This window comes from Lactuca saligna, chromosome 4 (genome assembly GCF_052625555.1).
Source record: "Lactuca saligna cultivar CGN05327 chromosome 4, ASM5262555v1, whole genome shotgun sequence".
Classification (NCBI taxonomy): Eukaryota; Viridiplantae; Streptophyta; class Magnoliopsida; order Asterales; family Asteraceae; genus Lactuca; species Lactuca saligna.
The window spans coordinates 151,488,276-151,512,300 of NC_136420.1; positions in this window are offsets into that span (position 1 = coordinate 151,488,276).

Consider the following 24,025-nt stretch of genomic DNA (forward strand, 5'->3'; position numbering starts at 1 on the left):
CTGATATACATACCATATACACCAATTGTAGCTTTGAGATTTTTGGGAATTGGTAACTGATATAATGGCAAAATTTTGTATGTTGATAAGGGCCGTGAAATGTTGTTAGACGTTCACCACTATCTATATCAGTCTAATATGAATCTTGCGGAAGTGGGAGATTGAAAAGTCTAGTATGCTTAAGAATCATATTAAAGTGATATTGTTAATTAACATATGATACTAATGGGTCACACTAACAACAACTTTATATAATTGATTATTTATTAGAAATTGATATTAGTAAATATTCAATAAAACTCTTATAATCAAATTAGAAATTATTTATTTCTTGGAAACAATAATTTTTCATTAGCAAGTAACATATTATTTCATAATGTATGATTTAATAAGTCATGTATAACATTTTGGACTAGGTAAGCCTTTTTTATTTTAGAAAAAGACAAAGTTTTATCTTATAAATTTTGAGTTTTCAAAATATAAACTTCCTTTTCTGTTTTTCTTCATGATGGCCGAAATTAAGAGTGTCATAAGGGGACATGGCTTTCCAATTTGTTTAATCCAAAGTAATAAGAAACATGGGGGACAATCTAGCTAGTAGATTCATGGGTGCTTAATGGTTAAAGACCCATGAGTATTGAGCATACCTTATGAGGTGGAAAAGGCTTTCATTTGTTGTTGGTTCTTCACTCCAAAACGATAACCTACTTAGAGGAGGTTACTCTCTCTCTCTCTCTCTCGTTCATCTTTTGTTGAAGTTACTTGCATCTTCATGCCCTATTTAAGTTCATAATGGTTATGAACTTAAAGCTTAAGGGTTTAAGAGTTTATGGACTAGAATCTACATCAATTTGAGTGATTGTTGGTGTCTCAAAGATTCCACATTCTTCATCAACTTCCAAGCCTCCCAAGAGGATCTAAAGAACAACAAAGGTTGTTATTTCTTCTTCCTTTCTATGGTTGGTATCTCATATTTCTATAACTTGCTAGAAGATCTTTGGTGGGTATAAAATGTTATGTTATGTTCAAAATTTATGTCTTCCGTTTGCCAAACCTTTGTAGATTTTGAAACTAATTTTGAACTAAAACCCAATAAATAGATATTGAAAGTGTCACACCCCGAAAACCGAAGGCGGAAACATTTCCGGGGTTGACTCCATGTTGAGTATCAAATCCAATGCACATAGTAAGTAAAGTAAAACAACCATTACATTACATAAGAAAGTTTTTACAGTTGTTTCAAAAGTAAAGTTTGTACAGTTGTGATACATAGTATATATAAACAAAATGAAACGGATCTTCATGTACTCCGTCTTCTGATCAAAAAGAAATCTTCGGGTACCTGTTCTAACGCTGACCTGAGAACACAAGCGGTTTGAAAATCAGCATAAAGCTGGTGAGTTCATAAGTGGTTTTTGTTTGTGAAAATGTTTCGAGTTTCCTTTCTATTTCTGAAATGTTATATGTACCAAGAAAATCCCATATTTTCTTAATAGTTGGTTATTGTTTCCCAATTGTAAAGTATAGTAAGTTTGTATACTGAAAACATGTTTATTCGTGTGAAAATGTATAATTGGTTATCTGACTGGTTAAATTGTTCTGTTTACTTATCATGTGTTACCAGGAAAGTCCCATACTTTCCTTATTGTATGTTACAAATCTTAAAAGATGTAAGGTTATCCAGTTTGTTACTCTTTCTAGTTATGTAAGTATTACCCAGGAAAGCCCCATGCCTTCCTGCATGTAGGTTTCTAATGTAAACGATGTTAAAGATGTAAAAGATGTAATCGTGATCAGGTTCCATGTTTTCCCCAGGAAAGTCCCGTACTTTCCTGATTGTTAGTTACAAAACGTGAAAGATGTAAAAGATGTAAAAGATGTATAAAGTGGTTCATTATTACTGTAAGTAAATCTCTGTTATCCTAATTGCGAGTTCCATAACCATACAATAGACTAAAACCTGTGGCAATAAGTAGTCCACATGTGGCAATAAGTCGTCCACATACTTATGACTTTCGTCACCCTTGAACCATTTCGGTTCGGCTGTAGCTAGCAGCCAGGTGTGGGGTAGTCAGCCCCGTATAGATCTATACACAGTGATTCTGGTTATGGGTGTAGTCCTCCACTCGCGTAATCTGGGTGGAGTGTTCTCCAAGGACGTGTCTCCAATCATACAGGAATAACAAATTTACTAGTAATAATATGATAGTCCTCCACTCGTATATGTGTGTGGAGCGTTACCGAGGACAAAACAGTGTACAGGTATTATGTTCAAATGTTTTAATGTCATGCTTTTAACTGATAAAATGTGGAAAGCCATTTGTGAAATATATGTAAAACATACTAGTTTAAAGACCTATTTCACAAATATATGTTACGTGATCTGTATGTTCAATCTGTTATCAGTTGTAGTAATCAGTTATAAAAGCATAAGAATATGAAACACACACTTGAAAACATGTTTTGAGTACAAGAATTCCCTTGTACTTTGCTTGTGTTCCCCCCTGAAAACAGTGAAAAACAGTGAAAAAGGGTAGGGGTATGAACTCACCGGACTCGGAAACTTGTCAGTTTTGAATGCTAGATGTTGGTTCGGGGTTTGATTACTTGCGATGTTCCTATGTAAATTGAAATAATGTCCATATATATACAATTAGGGATGCATTCACTAATCATATGGAACATTACACTCCAATGAGGTTAAACACTTCAAAACGAGCGTTTGGAGTGACCCGGGTGACATCTTCGGACGTGTAATGGCACTAGGGACTTGGGACTTGAGTTTACTCCCCAAGAGTAAACATTTTAAAGAGTTTACAACTATGAAACACACACATACATGAGGTTACGGCCGTAAACTCATGTGGGTGTGGTTTTGATGATTTAAGGGCTCAAATGGACATAGGGATTGCTAGAATGGATTATCTAAAATGCCTTGGAACACTTGGAATGAATTTATACCATTTAAAACATGAGTTTACGGCCACACTCATAGAGTTTACGGCCATAAACTCACCCATGGCTAACAATGGTTAATTTGAACTATTTAGGGCAATCACATGTGATTCAAACTAATTTTCTAAGCATTGTTATGAATTTAGATTATCATTTTACAAACTTATAGGAGTTTACAGCCTAGGAGGAGTTCTTTGGCTGTAAACTCACTTATGTTGGGTATATGTTGTGTTTAAGGTCTCCAAATCATTTTTAGATGAATCTAGGATTTACCACAAAGCCATTGGTTGAGTTTGAAAGCATTTTGACATGTTTAAAGGCACTAAATCATCATTTAAGAGGAGTTTACGGCCCAAGAGTATGTCTTGGCAGTAAACTCATTTTTATTACTCAAAAATCATGTTTGAAGTGTTCCAAGTCTAGATTAGCAAGCCCAAAGGTCATATCTAAGTCCCAACTATGATTTGGAAGGGTTAATTGGCTCAAAAACCCTTTGAATATGAGTTTACGGCCCAAGAATGATCCTTGGCCGTAAACTCCTTCAAGCATCATAAAATTCATGTTTTAATTGTTTAGATTCCATATCTTGAAGTCCCTTGGCCATATCTAAAGTCCAAATGAGTTTAGGAAGGAGTTTAAGGGCTTAAAACCCTTCAAATTGGTGTTTACGGCCTAGGCATGCTCCTGGGCCGTAAACTCACATATGTTGTCCTATTTTATGATTAAATGTCGAATTTGGAAGCCAAACATGCTATAGATTAAGGCTAGGAAGGTACCTTAGAGATTTGAAGCCTTAAATTTGAGTTGATCTCTTAAACTTGGATGAGGAGAGAGGTTGGTAGTGTTTAATGGTAAATTGACCAAAGGCTTCAAATGGAGTCTTAAACACGTTTATATAGTGTTTAAGTTTTGGACACGGTGGAATTCTACCCGATACCGACGTTAGACGAGGTTTTTGGTCGTACCCGATTGAGTTACCGTAACCCGATACGGTAATTTCTAGAAATATTCCGATCACTAAAGTTGGGTGTTAAAATGATTTCTAAATGTATTAAGACACCCATTAAGTCATTTTAAATGTGTACCAGATAATGACTTAATTAAATGGAAAATCGGAAATCGAAATTGGAAACGACGATTAGTTGCGCGAATTGTACTACGAAAGAGTTACAATAAAATGATATGGAAATTTCGGGTTGTTACATAAGACAAGATACAAATCATGGATAAGAAAAGAGTTGTGGATACTTCTGTTTCATTGAATCTTCCCGTTCCCAAGTGAATTCCGGTCCCCGCTTGGCATTCCAGCGAACCTTCACTAACGGGATGCGACTTTGTTTTGTACGTTTGACTTCTCGATCCATGATTTCGATCGGTTCCTCCTCAAAGTTGAGGTTTTCATTGATGTCGATCTCGTCTAAAGGAATTGTTAGGGTTTCATCGGATAGGCACTTTTTGAGATTTGAAACATGGAAGACAGGATGAATTTTACTGAGTTCGTGAGGTAAATGAAGTTTATAGGCAACTGGACCGATCCTAGAGAGGATCTCAAAGGGTCCAATGTACCTTGGATTAAGTTTCCCACGCTTACCAAAGCGTACAGTGCCTTTCCAGGGTGAGACTTTTAACAGAACACGGTCTCCAACCTGGAATTCTAGTGGTTTTCGACGATTATCAGCGTAACTCTTTTGACGATCACGTGAGGCTTTCAGTCGGTTACGGATTTGAATGATCTTTTCGGTGGTTTCGCGAATGATTTCAGGACCAGTGAGAGCACTGTCGGGGACTCGACTCCTGGCTAACTGTGTATCCCCCACCTCGGCGCAGCATAGAGGGGATCTGCACTTATGACCGTATAGGGCTTCGAACGGAGCAGCCCTAATGCTGGTGTGGTAACTGTTGTTGTACGAGAATTCGATCAAGGATAGATGTGTGTCCCACGACTTTCCAAAGTCAATGACACACGCCCTAAGCATGTCCTCCAGGGTTTGGATTGTTCTCTCACTCTGTCCATCGGTCTGAGGATGATATGCCGTGCTCATATCTAGTTTGGTTCCAAGGGCTTTCTAAAGAGATTGCCAGAATCTGGAGGTAAACCTACTATCTCGATCAGAGATAATGGATACAAGTACACCGTGTAGACGTACTACCTCCTGGATGTAGATTCGCGCGAGTCTTTCCATCTTGTATGATTCTTTAATTGGAATGAAGTAAGCGGATTTTGTCAAACGATCGACAATTACCCAAATGGTATCGTACCCACTAGAACACTTGGGTAGTTTGGTGATGAAGTCCATGGTAATCGTCACCCATTTCCACTCGGGAATCTCGGGTTGTTGGAGCAGACCTGAAGGTTTCTGATGTTCGACTTTGACTTTGGCGCAAGTCAGACACTTGCCCACAAATGTAGCTATCTCAGCTTTCATGCTTGGCCACCAGTATTGTTTCTTAAGATCCAGGTACATCTTGTCTGAACCCGGGTGAACAGAGTATTTGGTTCTGTGTGCTTCCTCCATGACTATTTCCCTGAATCCACCGGATTTGGGAATCCAGATTCGATTCATGAAACAGTGAACTCCGTCACCTCTGATCTCAAGTTTCTTTTCCATCCCTCTCAAGGTTTCATCTGACACGTTCTCGGGTTTGAGGGCTGTATACTGAGCTTCTCGGATTTGCATGGGTAGATTGGTATGAATGGTCATCGTCTGGTTCTTCACTTTGTGGCCTGCACTATCCTTTCGGCTAAGGGCATCTGCTACCACATTGGCCTTGCTGGGGTGGTAACGGATTTCACACTCATAATCACTGAGTAATTCTACCCATCTTCGTTGCCTCATGTTTAAGTCTTTTTGATTAAAGATGTGTTGCAAACTCTTGCGATCAGTGAAGATTGTGCACTTGGTTCCGTAGAGATAATGTCTCCAAATCTTCAATGCGGAGACTACTGCTCCTAGTTCCAAGTCATGTGTGGTATAGTTGACCTCGTGTGCTTTCAGCTGTCTAGAGGCATAGGCAATCACCTTTCCTCTTTGCATAAGCACACAGCCTAAACCTTGATTAGACGCATCACAGAAGACAATGAAATCCTCTGTCCCTTCGGGCAGAGACAGAACAGGCGCGCTGCATAAGGCTTTCTTTAATGTTTGGAATGCGGTTTCTTGTTTATCACTCCAACAAAAGGGTACACCTTTCTGTGTTAGAGTGGTTAAAGGTTTGGCGATTTTGGAAAAGTTCTGAATGAATCACCGATAGTAGCCGGCGAGACCCAAGAATTGACGAATTTCTGTGGGTGTTTTCGGTGCCGACCAATTCTCTATCGCTTTAATCTTGGAAGGATCTACATGAATACCCTCCTCTCTTACCACGTGACCGAGGAACGTTACCTTCCGTATCCATAATTCACATTTGGAAAATTTCGCGTATAGCTTTTCGGATCTAAGGGTTTCCAACACTAGCCTCAAGTGTTGCTTGTGGTCTTCTTCGCTTTTGGAGTATACGAGGATGTCGTCAATGAACACGATAACGAATTTGTCTAAGAAGGGACGGCACACCCGGTTCATCAAGTCCATGAACACAGCCGGTGCATTGGTTAGACCGAAGGACATCACTACGAACTCGTAGTGTCCATACCGAGTCCTAAAAGCTGTCTTGGGAACATCATTCTCCTAGACTCGTAACTGATGGTACCCTGACCGAAGGTCTATCTTAGAAAAGTAGCTGGCTCCCTGGAGTTGATCGAAGAGGTCGTCTATTCTTGGAAGAGGATATCGGTTCTTAACGGTTAACTTGTTCAGTTCATGATAATCGATACACATCCGAAAGGATCCATCTTTCTTTTTGACAAACAGAATCGGAGCTCCCCAGGGTGAGGAACTCGATCTAATGAATCCTTTACTGAGCAACTCATTGAGTTGACTGGATAACTCCTGCATTTCTGCCGGAGCTAAGCGATACGGGGATTTTGCTACGGGAGTAGCTCCAGGAATTAGGTCAATACGGAACTCGACCTGTCGTTCGGGAGGAATTCCTGGAAGTTCTTCGGGAAACACATCGGGAAAGTTACCGACTTTGGGGATGCTCGCGAGGTCTCTAACTTCTTGTTTCTCGTTGATCACATGAGCTAAGAATGCAACACAATCCTTTCGAAGGATCTTTCGAGCTTTGATGCAAGAAATGATATGAAGGTTGGAACTGGGTTTATCGTCATAGATTACGAGAGTTTGATCCGAAGGAAGATTGAGACGGATAGCTTTTTCGTAGCAAAGAATGTCAGCATGATTGGGGCTCAACCAATGCATGCCAATGATAACATCAAAGCTCTTAATGGAAACGGGCATGAGATCTATAAGAAATGAGTGATCGTTTAAGGTAAGCGTACAACCTATGAATACATCGTCAGCGCTTTCTTTCTCACCGTTAGCCATCTCGACGGTAAACGTTTCAGTTAGTGGCTGAGGATTTGGTTTTAGCTTATGTTTGAATGCATGACTAACAAAACTCCTTTCAGCACCCGAATCGAAAAGAATACTAGCATATGAGTTGTCGAGAAGGAACGTACCCGAAACAACAGTGGGATCAGCAACTGCTTCCTCCCGTCCCATGGTTAGAACCCTTCCAGTGTTATCGGCAGTTGACTTCTTGGGACAGTTCCTTTTAAAGTGTCCAACTTCTCCACAGTTGTAGCAGGCTTGACTAACACCTGCTCCCGATGATTGGTTGGCTGATTGGGTAGGAGTTCTGCAATATCGAACTGTGTGCCCTTTCTTACCACAGTTGGTGCAAGACAATTCTCGACAGGGACCAGGATGATGATGGTATTTACACTTGTCACACAGAGGGAGGTTACCAGCATATTTAATGGTAGGAGTTGAGGCTGTGGATCCCATGGCAGAAACAACAGCAATAGGGGTAGTAGTAGCAGCATGGATTGCTACCGTCTGTTGTTTCTTGGATGATCCTTGAGAAGATTGACCCTTCTTCTTCTTCCAGAATTTCCTCTTTTCACCACTCCTTTGAGTCGGCTCAGAAGTGGTAGTGATTTCCTTAACATCATCGTTGTGATCAATCAGAATTTGAGCTAAAGTCTTGGCACTATCATAGGTATCCGGACGAGTAGCCAAAACGTGACTCTTTATTGGTTGAGATAACCCCCAAACGAACCTTTCGATCTTTTTGTTTTCAGGAGTGACTAGTCCCGGGCAAAGAAGTGCGAGATCATCAAATCGGGAAGTATATGCAGTAATGTCGGAACCTTTCATCTTTAGGTTCCAGAGCTCGTGCTCTAATTTCTGCATTTCACCACGGGGGCAGTACTCGGCAATGAGAAGTTCTTTCATGGCCTCCCATCCCATGACATTGGCTACGGGTAAGGTTAGAGATTTGACTCGGCCATTCCACCAAGTCAAGGCTTTATCAACGAAGGTACAGGCTGCGAACTTGACTTTATCGGACTCCCCACAAGCACAGATTTCAAAGATGGACTCTATTTTCTCGAACCATCGAGATAAGAAATGACACCTCCAGCGCCATTAAAGGATGTTGGTTTTGCGTTCATGAAATCCTTGTAGGAACTCCCTCTTTGGTGTCCCTGACTACCTTCAAGGTTTTGAGATTGGGGACCACCACTTGAACTACTAGGGTTCATTTGTGACATAGCTGCTACCATCGCAGCTGTCATCATCGTCTGGAGCGATGCTAGATCGAACTGAGGAGGAGGTGGCGGCGAAGAAGGATTGTTGTTGTTCTTTGAGCTAGGTCTCTTTTGGGGAGGCATCTTGATCTAATAAGATCAAGAAAGAGAGGATGGTAAGTCCTCTATATCGAATCGATAGACATGACAGTTATATGATTCAAGTAAGCGATAAAGCAGGAAAAAGTTATCGAACAGATAATTTATCGCTAAGAGTAATCACAGAAATTCACTCGAATAAGGATTACTACAGAGGATCGGGATCGAGAAATACTCCCATAGTATTTCATGAATCGTTTGCGACAATGATTTGATGTTTGGGATATTAGGGTAAGTTTTAGGCATGCCACATACCACAGTCACTCCCAAGCACATGTTGGCCGTGTCTCAAATGAATATAGTTGGCCAGGCCATATTGACCCTAGACACGACTACATAACTGCCCAGGTTTAACCATAGTACACAACACCCAATTACTTATGTTCGGTTCTACTTGTGGTTACGGATGACGACTGTTCGGTATACTTGTACACTTTTGAAAATACTTGTAGTTTGAAGATACTTTTAATTCAGAGCACTTAGGCCCTTTTGTGTTTATAGTTTTATACCATGTAAGGTTTGGTATACTTCATTCACTATAAACAAGGGCTCTGATACGAATCTGTCACACCCCGAAAACCGAAGGCGGAAACATTTCCGGGGTTGACTCCACGTTGAGTATCAAATCTAATGCACATAGTAAGTAAAGTAAAACAACCATTACATTACATAAGAAAGTTTTTACAGTTGTTTCAAAAGTAAAGTTTGTACAGTTGTGATACATAGTATATATAAACAAAATGAAACGGATCTTCATGTACTCCGTCTTCTGATCTAAAAGAAATCTTCGGGTACCTGTTCTAACGCTAACCTGAGAACACAAGCGGTTTGAAAATCAGCATAAAGCTGGTGAGTTCATAAGCGGTTTTTGTTTGTGAAAATGTTTCGAGTTTCCTTTCTGTTTCTGAAATGTTATATGTACCAAGAAAATCCCATATTTTCTTAATAGTTGGTTATTGTTTCCCAATTGTAAGGTATAGTAAGTTTGTACACTGAAAACATGTTTATTCATGTGAAAATGTATAGTTGGTTATCTGACTCGTTAAATTGTTTTGTTTACTTATCATGTATTACCAGGAAAGTCCCATACTTTCCTTATTGTATGTTACAAATTGTAAAAGATGTAAGGTTATCCAGTTTGTTACTCTTTCTAGTTAAGTAAGTGTTACCCAGGAAAGCCCCATGCCTTCCTGCATGTAGGTTTCTAATGTAAACGATGTTAAAGATGTAAAAGATGTAATCGTGATCAGGTTCCATGTTTTCCCCAGGAAAGTCCCGTACTTTCCTGATTGTTAGTTACAAAACGTGAAAGATGTAAAAGATGTATAAAGTGGTTCATTATTACTGTAAGTAAATCTCTGTTATCCTAATTGCGAGTTCCATAACCATACAATAGACTAAAACCTGTGGCAATAAGTAGTCCACATGTGGCAATAAGTCGTCCACATACTTATAACTTTCGTCACCCTTGAACCATTTTGGTTCGGCTGTAGCTAGCAGCCAGGTGTGGGGTAGTCAGCCCCGTATAGATCTATACACTCAAGTCACGCTCTCTAAATACCAGAGATTCTGGTTATGGTTGTAGTCCTCCACTCGCGTAATCTGGGTGGAGTGTTCTCCGAGGACGTGTCTCCAATCATACAGGAATAACAAATTTACTAGTAATAATATGATAGTCCTCCACTCGTATATGTGTGTGGAGCGTTACCGAGGACAAAACAGTGTACAGGTATTATGTTCAAATGTTTTAATGTCATGCTTTTAACTGATAAAATGTGGAAAGCCATTTGTGAAATATATGTAAAACATACTAGTTTAAAGACCTATTTCACAAATATATGTTACGTGATCTGTATGTTCAATCTGTTATCAGTTGTAGTAATCAGTTATAAAAGCATAAGAATATGAAACACACATTTGAAAACATGTTTTGAGTACAAGAATTCCCTTGTACTTTGCTTGTGTTCCCCCCCTGAAAACAGTGAAAAACAGTGAAAAAGGGTAGGGGTATGAACTCACCGGACTCGGAAACTTGTCGGTTTTGAATGCTAGATGTTGGTTCAGGGTTTGATTACTTGCGATGTTCCTATGTAAATTGAAATAATGTCCATATATATACAATTAGGGATGCATTCACTAATCATATGGAACATTACACTCCAATGAGGTTAAACACTTCAAAACGAGCGTTTGGAGTGACCCGGGTGACATCTTCGGACGTGTAATGGCACTAGGGACTTGGGACTTGAGTTTACTCCCCAAGAGTAAACATTTTAAAGAGTTTACAACTATGAAACACACACATACATGAGTTTACGGCCGTAAACTCATGTGGGTGTGGTTTTGATGATTTAAGGGCTCAAATGGACATAGGGATTGCTAGAATGGATTATCTAAAATGCCTTGGAACACTTGGAATGAATTTATACCATTTAAAACATGAGTTTACGGCCACACTCATAGAGTTTACGGCCATAAACTCACCCATGGCTAACAATGGTTAATTTGAACTATTTTGGGCAATCACATGTGATTCAAACTAATTTTCTAAGCATTGTTATCAATTTAGATTATCATTTTACAAACTTATAGGAGTTTACGGCCTAGGAGGAGTTCTTTGGCTGTAAACTCACTTATGTTGGGTATATGTTGTGTTTAAGGTCTCCAAATCATTTTTAGATGAATCTAGGATTTACCACAAAGCCATTGGTTGAGTTTGAAAGCATTTTGACATGTTTAAAGGCACTAAATCATCATTTAAGAGGAGTTTACGGCCCAAGAGTATGTCTTGGCCGTAAACTCATTTTTATTACTCAAAAATCATGTTTGAAGTGTTCCAAGTCTAGATTAGCAAGCCCAAAGGTCATATCTAAGTCCCAACTATGATTTGGAAGGGTTAATTGGCTCAAAAACCCTTTGAATATGAGTTTACAGCCCAAGAATGATCCTTGGCCGTAAACTCCTTCAAGCCTTATAAAATTCATGTTTTAATTGTTTAGATTCCATATCTTGAAGTCCCTTGGCCATATCTAAAGTCCAAATGAGTTTAGGAAGGAGTTTAAGGGCTTAAAACCCTTCAAATTGGTGTTTACGGCCTAGGCATGCTCCTGGGCCGTAAACTCACATAAGTTGTCCTATTTTATGATTAAATGTCGAATTTGGAAGCCAAACATGCTATAGATTAAGGCTAGGAGGGTACCTTAGAGATTTGAAGCCTTAAATTTGAGTTTTGATCTCTTAAACTTGGATGAGGAGAGAGGTTGGTAGTGTTTAATGGTAAATTGACCAAAGGCTTCAAATGGAGTCTTAAACACGTTTATATAGTGTTTAAGTTTTGGACACGATGGAATTCTACCCGATACCGACGTTAGACGAGGTTTTTGGTTGTACCCGATTGAGTTACCGTAACCCGATACGGTAATTTCTAGAAATATTCCGATCACTAAAGTTGGGTGTTAAAATGATTTCTAAATGTATTAAGACACCCATTAAGTCATTTTAAATGTGTACCAGATACTGACTTAATTAAACGGAAGATCGGAAATCGAAATTGGAAACGACGATTGGTTGCGCGAATTGTACTACGAAAGAGTTACAATAAAATGATATGGAAATTTCGGGTTGTTACAGAAAGACCCCAACTTTCGTATTTATGAAAGACCCAAACTTTCATACTATTCTAACATTATTCTTAAGTTACTTCCTCAAAACATGCTACATGCATATTTATAAAACAATATTTTATATTGATAAAGTGATTACAAAAGAATGGATACAAACCGACTAAGTTTTATTACATTTCATATCTACTCAGGAATATACTATTCATATACATACATGAACATTAAAATACAGAGAAATAGTATTAACTGTCATAAATCTTACAGCAGTATAAAACTATATTGGATACTCATCACCTGCAATTGTTAAATATTGAGAGGAATAAGCGATAACGCTTAGTGAATTCAATAAATAGATACAATCTAATCTTATGCCTTATTTATACTTCAATGTGGCAAAAGCAAAGAGGAACAGCAAGACATATGTGAAATCATGTGACAAGCGTTCATATCAATCAAAGACTTTATTCAAAGATATACTTTTTAATGAGACATAATGAATTCAATACTTGATATGCATCAATAAAGCTTTGGCCCAAATGGCACAGAAGACATATAATTTCTGATTATCAATATGATAGATTTCAGGTTTTCACGCCCTGTTTAACCATTTTGGTAGATTTCAGGTTTTCACGCCCTGTTTAACCATTTGCTAATACCATAGAATAGAGTTCAATTCCCTTACGGAGTCATGCTCTACATGGTCGGAGGCTACATACCATCCTATCTAACTTTCTGCCAATGCCATAGAATAGATGTCATTCTCTTACGGAGACATGTTGTACATGGCCAGAGGCTACGTACCAGTACCAATGTGAATCTAAGTCCTTTCACTGATCACATGGTCAAAGGTATTATATTTGCTATAAACATAGCGAATAAAATAACACGGGAGAATAACTCAGAATAATAACACTTAGAAGCACATAGCCCATATAACACATAACATACAATTGTTCCTATATATTGAACTCACCTTAAGTTAACCGGGGGTTAAAATAGTAATTTGGACAGCATTTCGGCTTTAAATATGACTTTCTATGTTGAAAACCGGGAGCTTAATTGAAAACCGGGCTCTGCGAAGGTAGGGCTTCAAAATCGAAAAGATAAAATTTTCGGCTTCTCGGGGTTCTCGGGGCGTGTTTTGGGTGCTAAAGTTGATACCGGGGCTTCGGGAAAAGTCAAAATGAAGAAAATATGGAAAAGGGGGCCAAAAATGGCAATTTTCTAAAATTACCCGGGAAGGCTCGCAAGCCTCCTATTTATAGGTGAGAGGCTCGGATCCGGAGAGGCAGGTGGCAGCAGCAGCGAAGACCATGCGGCGCAAAGGCAAGGCTCGGATGCGAGGGTCGGAACAGCTGGCGCGAGTCAGCGAGGCAGGTGGCAGCGAGGGAGGAGGGACACGCGACGCGCGTGCGAAAGGCCATATGTGCGGAGCTCGAACGTAACACGGAGCGAGGCGCATCGGACGGGGATAGGCTTCGGCCTGGGTCCAATTAGAAAGCAGCACACGTTGGACCTGGACTCTGCCACGACTTCGGTGACGCACCTGCTTCGTGCGAGGTGACGTGTATGCTACTATTCATGCGAGATTTCTCAGTAATTGATCCCCAAACTTCTAAAATCCATAACGTTCGCATACGAGCTCCGTTTTTTACGTTCTTTATATGCACACGTAGATAAAATTACGTTCTACAACTTTTGTTTAGACTTCGTCGGCTAATTTTGACTTTATTTTTAATATTATTATTTTTAACTGATCGGGACAGGAAAATCCGTTAAAATTTCATAACTTCTTCATTCGACGTCCGTTTTCGTCAGACTTTTTACCGTTGTAATACAAATGATGAGACCTTTGATTCTCGTTTAGGATGTATCGGTCAAGTATCACTCGATCTAAAATCGAGTTTTTAGCTGTCTACTGCTAAGTTGAAACTTCGAAAAATCATAACTTCGTCATATGAAGTCTGATTTTGGCGTTCTTTTTATCGAATTTCTCAGTTTAACGAATACTACGACTTTCATTTAGATTTCTAAGGCTAAAAAGTAGTTTATCAAAAACTCCCTTTTTACGTCATTCAGCACCGTGCCGGTTTTGTCGCGGATCTTCGGTTTGTCATAACTTCTTCGTTATAACTCGGATTTCGACGAGGTTTTCGCCTACAAGTTTCTAACGAGATGATTTACAATACCAAATAATAAAATTTTACTTATTTAAGATTTTACATTTTCGCTAAATTTTCATTATTTGGCTATTAATTGGAATCTCATAAGACTTCCAATATTTTATGAGTGATTCTAACCATAGTTTTACTTCATTTCTAGTAAAAACTAGCTGGTAGAACTCAACACTTAATTTTATTCACTTTTAATAATAACAATACACAATTTCAGAACATGTATGTTACAAATACCTCCTCCTTTTGAGGATTTCGTCCCTGAAATCATAACGATTAAAACAATTAGGGATACTTCACTCTTATTTCATTCTTATTTTTCCCAAGTATAATTTGAGCCTCAATAGTGTTTTCACTTGAGAAGCACCAACTTCAGTTCTTTATTACGTAGATTAGTCGTTCTTTCATTTACGATCTCTTCTACTTAACTTATTATCCAGTTTCTCCTCGGATAATAGGACCATTTCATCAAATATGCCTAACCCTTACACATATAGCTCACATGAAACACTTCATGAATATCTATCAAATCTTCAGTCAATTCCAAGCTGTGACAACCCAAAGTTCATTTCGTTACATTACCCCGTTTCCGTTGAAGGAACATTCCATGTTATAAAAGTTCCGTTAATTTGAGGTCGTAAAATAAATAAATGTTTTATTTATTTATATTCCATGTCTTTATTCGTCGTAATGAAATAAAGTAAAAGCATGTAAATTACATTTCCATATTAATTTGGAAAAACTTAATATTATTGTGACCACTAAATCGGGTGCGACCAAAAGCCCCGTTTAACGGCAGTATTGGGTAGATTTCCACTGAGCTTCAACTCCAACCCCTATATAAGGGAGAGTAAACTCCATTTCCACCTTTTTACTCTCTCTCTCTAAACTCTCTCTCTACAACTTTTTCCAGAGCCAAAAATCGTCCGTTTTGAGCCCCAAACGAGTAGGTAAACTATCCTAACTTGTTATATAGCTTATCTAGCCTGCAAATTCAAGTTTAAAACATAAATTAGGGACAAAATGATGTGTTTACGGCCCAAGAACACTCTTGGACCGTGAACACCATTTAATGGGGTTTTTAAGCCCCAAAACCCCTCCAAATTGACCCTAAGTCTTAGATATGACTTTTAGGATTACATATTTGGACTTAGAACAGCTTGAAACGCGTTTTTGGAGAGTAAACTTGAGTTTACTGCCCAAGAACTTGCTTGGGCCGTAAACTCCCCTTCATGGGGAGTAAACTCAATTCCATGTGTTAGAAATGCCCTAAACACCCCCTATGGCCTTGGAAAAATAACTTGAATGCAATACCATTGTTATAAGGGCCTTAAACTTCAATAAAACCAAAGGGATAGGAGTTCATGGCCGTCAACTCCCATAGAGGTGGTTCATGGGCTGTAAACTCCCATTAAGTGCCCAAATGGTGCCCTAAACTCCCCATTTGACTTGGAAAAATACATTGGATTTATTCTCAATCACTTAAGCCCTTAAAACACCCAAGAAATATGTCCTTGGGAGCTTATAGCTGTAAAATCCCTTGGTTAGGGTCGTAAACTCCCATTTGGTCCATTTAAGTGCATTAAACCCATTCATACCTTTTATATTTGGACCTATCAAAATTCCACAATTGATATAAGGTCTTTAAGCATCCTAGAACACCCTCACCATGAGTTGTTGTAAACTCATGGGGAGTTGTCCCAGGGCCGTGAACTCTCTATATATAGTTTACTCTTGAAGAGTAAACTCCATTCCTAAGCCATTCACACCCTTAAATGTTACCCGGGACACCCCAAACACTTAACCAAAGTGTTCTCCGCTCCTTAGAGTGTGTATACTTGTTTAATTAGTATTAAATGTACTAATTGTATGTGAACATATGTTATCATATGTTAAATAGGTTACTAAGTGTGTTCAAGTCTTTACTTGACATCGAGCACCCAACCGGCACCTTCGTCGGATCCACTTATAACAGGTGAGTTCATACCCCTAAATGAACCTTTTATATGTTTTTACATGTTTTATAGGGGGGGGGGGAATACATGTTAAACATGGTAGTTATCATATCAATCATATGTGATTGATAACCTGCATGCACAAGGATTTACCACACTGTTAACTGTTTTACCGAGAATGACATTGTAAATGGTTTTCTAAAAGCGTAGTTACTTGTTCAGCTTTTACTTATAATGTTTAATCCAAGTTTCATTTTAAACTTGTTTATGAAAGGTTTTCAAAGGATTTTTAAAGGTTTTCAAACTCAATTTACAATGGAATATCAAGTCGTGATTTTCTTAATATATAAAGGTTTTCCAAAGTTTTCGTCTATGTTTTTATAATTCTACTTGGTTAAGATACTACTGCTTCACTTTTATTTAGTTAATACCTCTACTTCATGATACACTTATACTTGAGAACGCCTCTACTTCGTGATACACTTAAACTTGAGAACGCCTCCACTTCGTGATCCACTTATATTTGAGAATGCCTCCACTTCGTGATCCACTTATATTTGAGAACGCCTCCACTTCGTGATCCACTTATACTTGAGAACGCCTCCACTTCGTGATCCACTTATACTTGAGAACAATTTCACTTCGTGATATGTTTATAGCTTGTAAGACACTACTTCGTGATATGCTTATACCTTGTAAGACACTCTGCTTCGTGATCCACTTATACTTGAGAACGCTTCCACTTCGTGATACGCTTATACCTAATGACACTTCCACAGAGTTAGATGTATGCCTATGCTTGTATAGATGCATATAAATAATGTTTAAAGGACTTAGGAAGGCTTGTTCGCCCTATTTCCTTTTTTTCGTTGAGATGTGGTCTGGTGGGATCGGATGTCCGTCCGAAGGTCGTTTGATCATTAGTTATATATTATGTATACATGCATAGACATATAGGTTTACACTAGTCAGTCCAGTTGAGAGTCTTTATCGCTTGTTCAGTATTTTACACTAAATCTCACTATACGAGATACATCCTCAGTACACGGCCTTCTCCATTGTCGAGTTGGTAACCAGAGTCTCTTGTAGGGAGAGCGGACATTGTGTGTATAGATCTATACGATATTGACACCCCCGCACCCTGACTGTTAGCTACAGTCCACGACCTACCAAGCCAAGGGGTGACAAATGTCATAATTATACCCACGCTTGCAGGGAGTCAAGATTCTCTAGTTTCGATCAGTATGGTTACGAGTATCTTGGGGTTTCCTTATAATTCATGGCTTTAAGGTAACGGGTTTTATACACAGTATTTCACTGTATACAGTGTGTTCACTATATTGGACCTTACTAGCTGTATCTTTCATTTGATACTCTCTAGGGTCTGTCTCTAGTTTAGACCTTGCTAGCTATATCTTTCATTTGATACTATCTGGGGTCCGTATTCTCTGTTTTAGACCTTACTAGCTGTATCTTTCATTTGATATTATCTGGGGTCTGTGTCTCTTTTTGTTAAACTGAGTCAGGCATACCGTTCATTCGATACCCTCCTAGAGTCTATGATTCTTTTGCCTTAGTCAGCAATCCTCACTGCTGAGGCATATGTTATTCTCCCTGATATTCTCCGACTTTCTTAAAAAGCAAATCCCATATTTTGATAATGAAGGTGTTTAAGGGAAAACTACTTTTTACCACATAACTCTGACCAGTCTTGGTAGAAGACTGCTTTTTAATCAGAAAATATAGGATTTTCTGGAAAGGACTCTATTTCACTGTATACTTGAAAACTACTACTTATATAAAGTTTTTTTTTGTATAAAATCACACTAAATACTTATGAACTCAGCAGCATTTGTAAAAATGTTGATACTCGCTTTTCAAATAGCTTGTATTCTCAGGTCAGCATTAGACAGGTACATCCCAGGAGCTTTTGATGAAGATAGCTTAGTACCAAGATGTACTTATATCATTACTTGTATTACTTTGATGTATTGTAATGTAAACCATGTAAAACTATTACTATTAATGCAATGGTTTTTGTACTTTGATTACTATAGTGCATCTGTTGTGATACTTGACATGATATCATCCACCCCAGAACGTTTCCGCCGTTCTGGTTTTGGGGTGTGACAGATTGGTATCAGAGCATTGTTTATAGTGAGCTAAGTATATCAATTCATAAAAGATATACAGCCTATAAATACATAGGGATAAAACACTCTGACCAAGAATTATACTTTAAAATTTAACCATATTTTACCAAAGTATAAGAACATCCAAAACCTAAACACTCGAACAAAAGTATCACACGAACAACAAGAATAAAAGTCTTCGGATGTTGAGCATTGCCATCAAACCTGGGCAGTTATGTAATCGTAAGCTGGAATAAATGTAACCTGATCAACTACATTTATTCAAGATGCGATGAACATGTGCTTGGGAGTGGTAGTGGTGTTGCAACAGGTCTGAAACTTACCAACTAGGAATCCTGGAGCCAAACATAAAGTTAAAATACTATAGGAGTATTTTTGGAACACTAAAAGACTCACACAAATCCCAGAATCATATTCAGAAGATAAGAAACAAACAAGAAATTAAAATACCATAGGGGTATTTTAGGATCCATAGATAACCTTGTGTGAAAAACTAAAAAGATACTTATTGATATACCTACAACTACAGAGGATATACTCCCAAGTTTATATATAATAAGGATCCCATAGGCTAAGAATGTGTGGTTTCGCCCTACTTCCTTTTCCTTGTTTGGATGTGGATCTAGAGTAGTATCACATATTCGAAGCCCTATCGGATCTAAGCTATATATGATTTGTATACCCTGTGTAATCATAGCAGGACTCGATATGGATCACCCAGTGAAATGTTAATAATCTCTTAGGATTCTTTAGACATTTCCATTCTCGCACAAACCCTATAGAAAACCCTATCCACTTCAGTACTCGGCAAAAGAGTTGATTCAGACCCATAGGAGGTTCATTGAGAAGATTTCCTGTTCGGAAATAAATGAACTGGGTCGAGACTCACTACTAGAAAAAAGGCCTTTTACGACGCGCAAAATACGACGCTCATTGATCTATGTTACGCAAAGGAGAGTGACATTAGAAAAATGTCATCTCTTCAAAAAATTTAAGGATAGAAGACACGCATTATTGCGCGCCTTAAATCAGTGTCTAAAAAAAACACGGAGGGCACCTATAATAAAATGCGCGTCGTCTAAGGATGTCGCTTTATAATTTTTAATGGAACACGCGTTCCATCCTTTAACAGTAGGGGAAATGAAATTCTGAAAAAATTAAAAATCCCGCCTTCCTTTTTCTTCTCCTTTCCCTCTTGCCCAAATTATGGACGCTCCTTCCTTCCCCCTCCCGACATTGACTGCTGCCTACTTCTTCCCTCACTTCTACCTACTGGAACCACCATATCTCCCACTCGATGTTGAAATTGTTAGAAAAAGCCCTAATTATACTCTCAAGTCTAAATACAGAAAAAATAGAAGATGGTGAAGAAGTAGCAGTAGAGGAAGTGGAGGATGAACAGTCGAAAATGGAAGGAATGGCATCAATAGCGTTGTTACTAGATGGGTCAATCTCGGGTCATTTTGTTCAGCTTCCCGAGTCCGTTTATTACCAGATGGGTCAATCTCGTCTTTTCGTCTCGACTTCATATCTCTCTGTAAAGCAACCGACGACTTCATATCAGAAGTGGAGGTGGCAGCCTAAAGACTGTAATTTGCCAAAGTAAGCATACTTTGTTCTTCCACTTTTTAAAATCGAATTAATTGTTGAATTCTTGATGATTTTAATTGTGTGTTTTGGGGGAAATGAAATGAAGGTTTATAGGGAAATTGTTGGTGGAGAAATCGAAGAACAAGAGGCTTATGTTCGTTGGAGATTCGTTGAATAGAAATCAATGGTGTGCATGGTTCAATCCATAGTCACAGGATTGGCCAAAGTAGTCACGATCCACGTTCCAAATGGCTCGATCCCAAACGGGGTACGATTGCGTACCGATCGCCGACAGAAACGCCCTCCGGTACGTCATGCTTGCGATCCCACCAATTCTTTAAATCGATACCTGAAACGTGAAATCGGCAAATTGGATTGCACAGAAACGCGATTGGGATCGGGAATTTTGGTTTTGGAACGCCGATTTGTGAAATTGGCGGGAAATTGTTTTTATCCGGAGAAAAGTCACCGACGCTTGATTTCTTCCTTAAGCCCTCGATTCCATGTCAGGTGTTTGGACTTCCAGATCTGATTCTTCTTTATCACTTTTAATAATATATAATAGCTATAACACTTATCCAATATCATCACTTCACCATGATTTCACTTTTGTTCTACACCTTTCAGGAAGAGTTGTTGATGGAAGAGAGATGATGGTTTAATTTGCCAAATATGGGCCTAATGCTGAAAAAATGTGAGTCACATTCACATATAATCTAATATATTTCTAAATTCCAAGAATCAGATATGAAAAAGTATATGGTTGTTTGACTAATGTGGTTGTTTTTATTCTTGTTTTAGTCACAAGGGAAGGATACTTGAACCAGTAGAAAAGCTGAAGGGTGGATTAAGGAGCCGAAGTCCTAGACCAAGGTATGATGAGAATGTAGTTTTGACCATTCTACCCTTGTATTGGAGTTGATGTTTACCCAATGTAGTTCCAGGTATAGAGATGAATACAAGGGCTACAAGAGGATAAGTCGCAGCAGTAGCAGGGACAGGTATTATGGAAGGGACAAAGATCGTTACAGAAGTAGGACCCTCATGCAGTAGGAGTAGGAGCCCTGATTATCATAGAAGAAACAGGAGGGGTAGATATGATGATGATTATGATGATGAGAGAAGCCCAAGTAGGTCTCCTATAAGTTAAAAAGACGTAAATGCCCTTATCATTAAAAATAGCATCCGTAAAAAGTTTTGTTTGTCTGTTTAAAGTTGATGTTTCATTAGAAACCTGATGGACTATTCACTATTCTATATGTGTTTGTTACTTACATAGAAGTACTAGTGTTGAAAAGACTAGAATGCCCTTATCATGTGATGTGTCAATAAACTGATGGATTACACAGAAGAAGGTCTCCTCCACGTAGGAGTATGTCACCTTCTAGAAGCAGAAGCCCTGAAGGAGGAGGAAATGAGAAAGCATCAACATCATCACCCTATTCCCATGGTAGAGCTGATTCCAGAAGCCCTTTGCAGCGTTCTGATTCCAATGTAAGTTTTTTTTACCTGTGGAATCATTGATTCCGAGTGTTGATATTTTTTTATTGATTACTTTTTATCTTATCTTTTATATATTATTAATTATTATTAACCCTGGGTTGTGGTATAATATGTAGGGTTTGCCTGGACCAATGGGGTGATGAGTACTAGTCATTTGGAACAAGAAGCTGCAGTACTTGCTTTGTCAACTTTGATGACCATAGCTCCTGCAGAAGTTTATGCAGAATTTGAAAAGGTAGTTTTTTTTTTATTTATAAACTTTCAAAGCAACTTTTATAGTGTTACATCACTTGAATTTTAGTGCATTAGGTCGTATAATATGTTGAAATGTTGAACGTTTTATGATGAGATTGTTTCAAATAAGGGAAGTAGAATAAAGGATAAATTATTTCATAATGTCTATGAAACCCCATATACCCTTCTCTTGAACAGTGAAATAAATTATAGAGGCGAGATAGAACAAAGGAGTATGGGGTGGCTGAATTATTCCATTTGGATCCTCATTACACAATAAGTTTATGTTTGAACCATATAAAAGTGTGTCTAGCTTTGTATGATCCAGTTGCAGCAAAAGATAAATTATTCAATTTTTTCAGCATCTGTTGTGTATGGTGACAGTTTTGTTTAGGTTGCACCCACTAAGAATGTATCAGCTTTTTTAGCATCTGTTGGAATGTGAATGTTCAAAAGGAAAAAACGATATAAGTGCACATTTGTTACTATGCTAATATGAATTGAGGATTAAGCTATTAGTTTCTAAATCACAAATAGTGTTTGCTGCCTTTCTTAATCTGTTTGAATACGAAATCAAGCCTGTGTTTATATTTGATTTGATTGTTTATGTGAGTTTTTGGTCGATTTTGGTTTAATGTTGTGATTAAAGTAGGGTTTGTTAGAATATAATGTTGCAGAAATTATCCTTATGGGTCTTGACACATCAAGTTTGTTAATTATTTAGAAAAATATTATAAATTATCTTTGATTTCATGAGAATATAAATGCTTGTTTATCATATTCAATTCACATTCGGTAAAATGTTGTGTCCACATGATACTAAGAAATACAATTCTGTAATTGAATTGGGCATAAACATGTTATTTTGATCAAGAGAAAAAGAAAAATAGCCTAGATAATTAGCAACCTATAAGTAGGTTGGTTGGTGTTATGTGAAAGTGAAAGGGGTAAGTGAAATTTGAGAGTGATTTGTGTTTTTTTAATCACATTGCATCGGACTCAATTCCAGCTTGGAAATGGTGGTTTGTTTGGTGCTAGTTATATTCAGGTAAAAGATTTCCCATCTCTTATATTAATGTTTGGTTTTAATGTTTGGCTTATTACATTACTTTTGTCTCCTTTGTTTTATTGGTGAGGCTTGAGCATGCTGGGCTGTTAATGTTCCTATTTGTTTTCATTTATGCAGGTACCAATCTTGTTGAAAGGACTTATGAATAAGATATTAATGGTAACAAGTATAACACTCGAGTCCATACGATTAGATGTTAATGGTAACAAGTTTAACATCTGTGTCTTTGTTATACATACAAATTGAATGCAATGGATTGTATTTTTTGTATATGGTATTTTATTTTATATTATGCAATGGATTGTATTTTTATATATGGTATTTTATTTCTATTATGAGAGATTAAATGCAAATTTAATTTATAAATATATAAATATATAAATATATATATTTTTTTTTAAAATTAAAATTACGATACGCAAAAATGTGTGTCGTCTTCATTTATGACATGGCCTTTCTTGACTGGTGCTTCCTTGATACGCATTACGTGTCATAAACACGCGCGTCGTAAGGTTACGACACGCAAATGCATGTCGTCTTCCTTTATGACAGGGCCTTTCTTGATACGCATTGCGTGTCATAACCGCGCGTCGTAAATGCGCGTCATAAATGCGCGTCGTAAATGCGCATTGTCTATAGACGACGCGCAAAAGCGCATCATCTCTCTTTATGACAGGGCCTTTGTTGACGCGCATTTGCGCGTCGTCTGAGCGTTTTACGACGCGCAATAAGCGTCGTAAAAGGCCTTTAATCTAGTAGTGGCTATTGAATTCACCAAGTGCCTATATCTTTTTAGGGACATCGGTGAGAAATTCGCCTAAACTTCCGAAATTTCCAGTCATCCATCATCAAGTGATGACACTCAGAGTCGAATTCGGAAGTAAGGCGGAGTAGAAATTCAATATGTCCATACGAGAAAAGAACCCTAGGTAACTACCCGAAGGAAACCAACATCGATTCCAGTCAAAGATACGAGGCAAA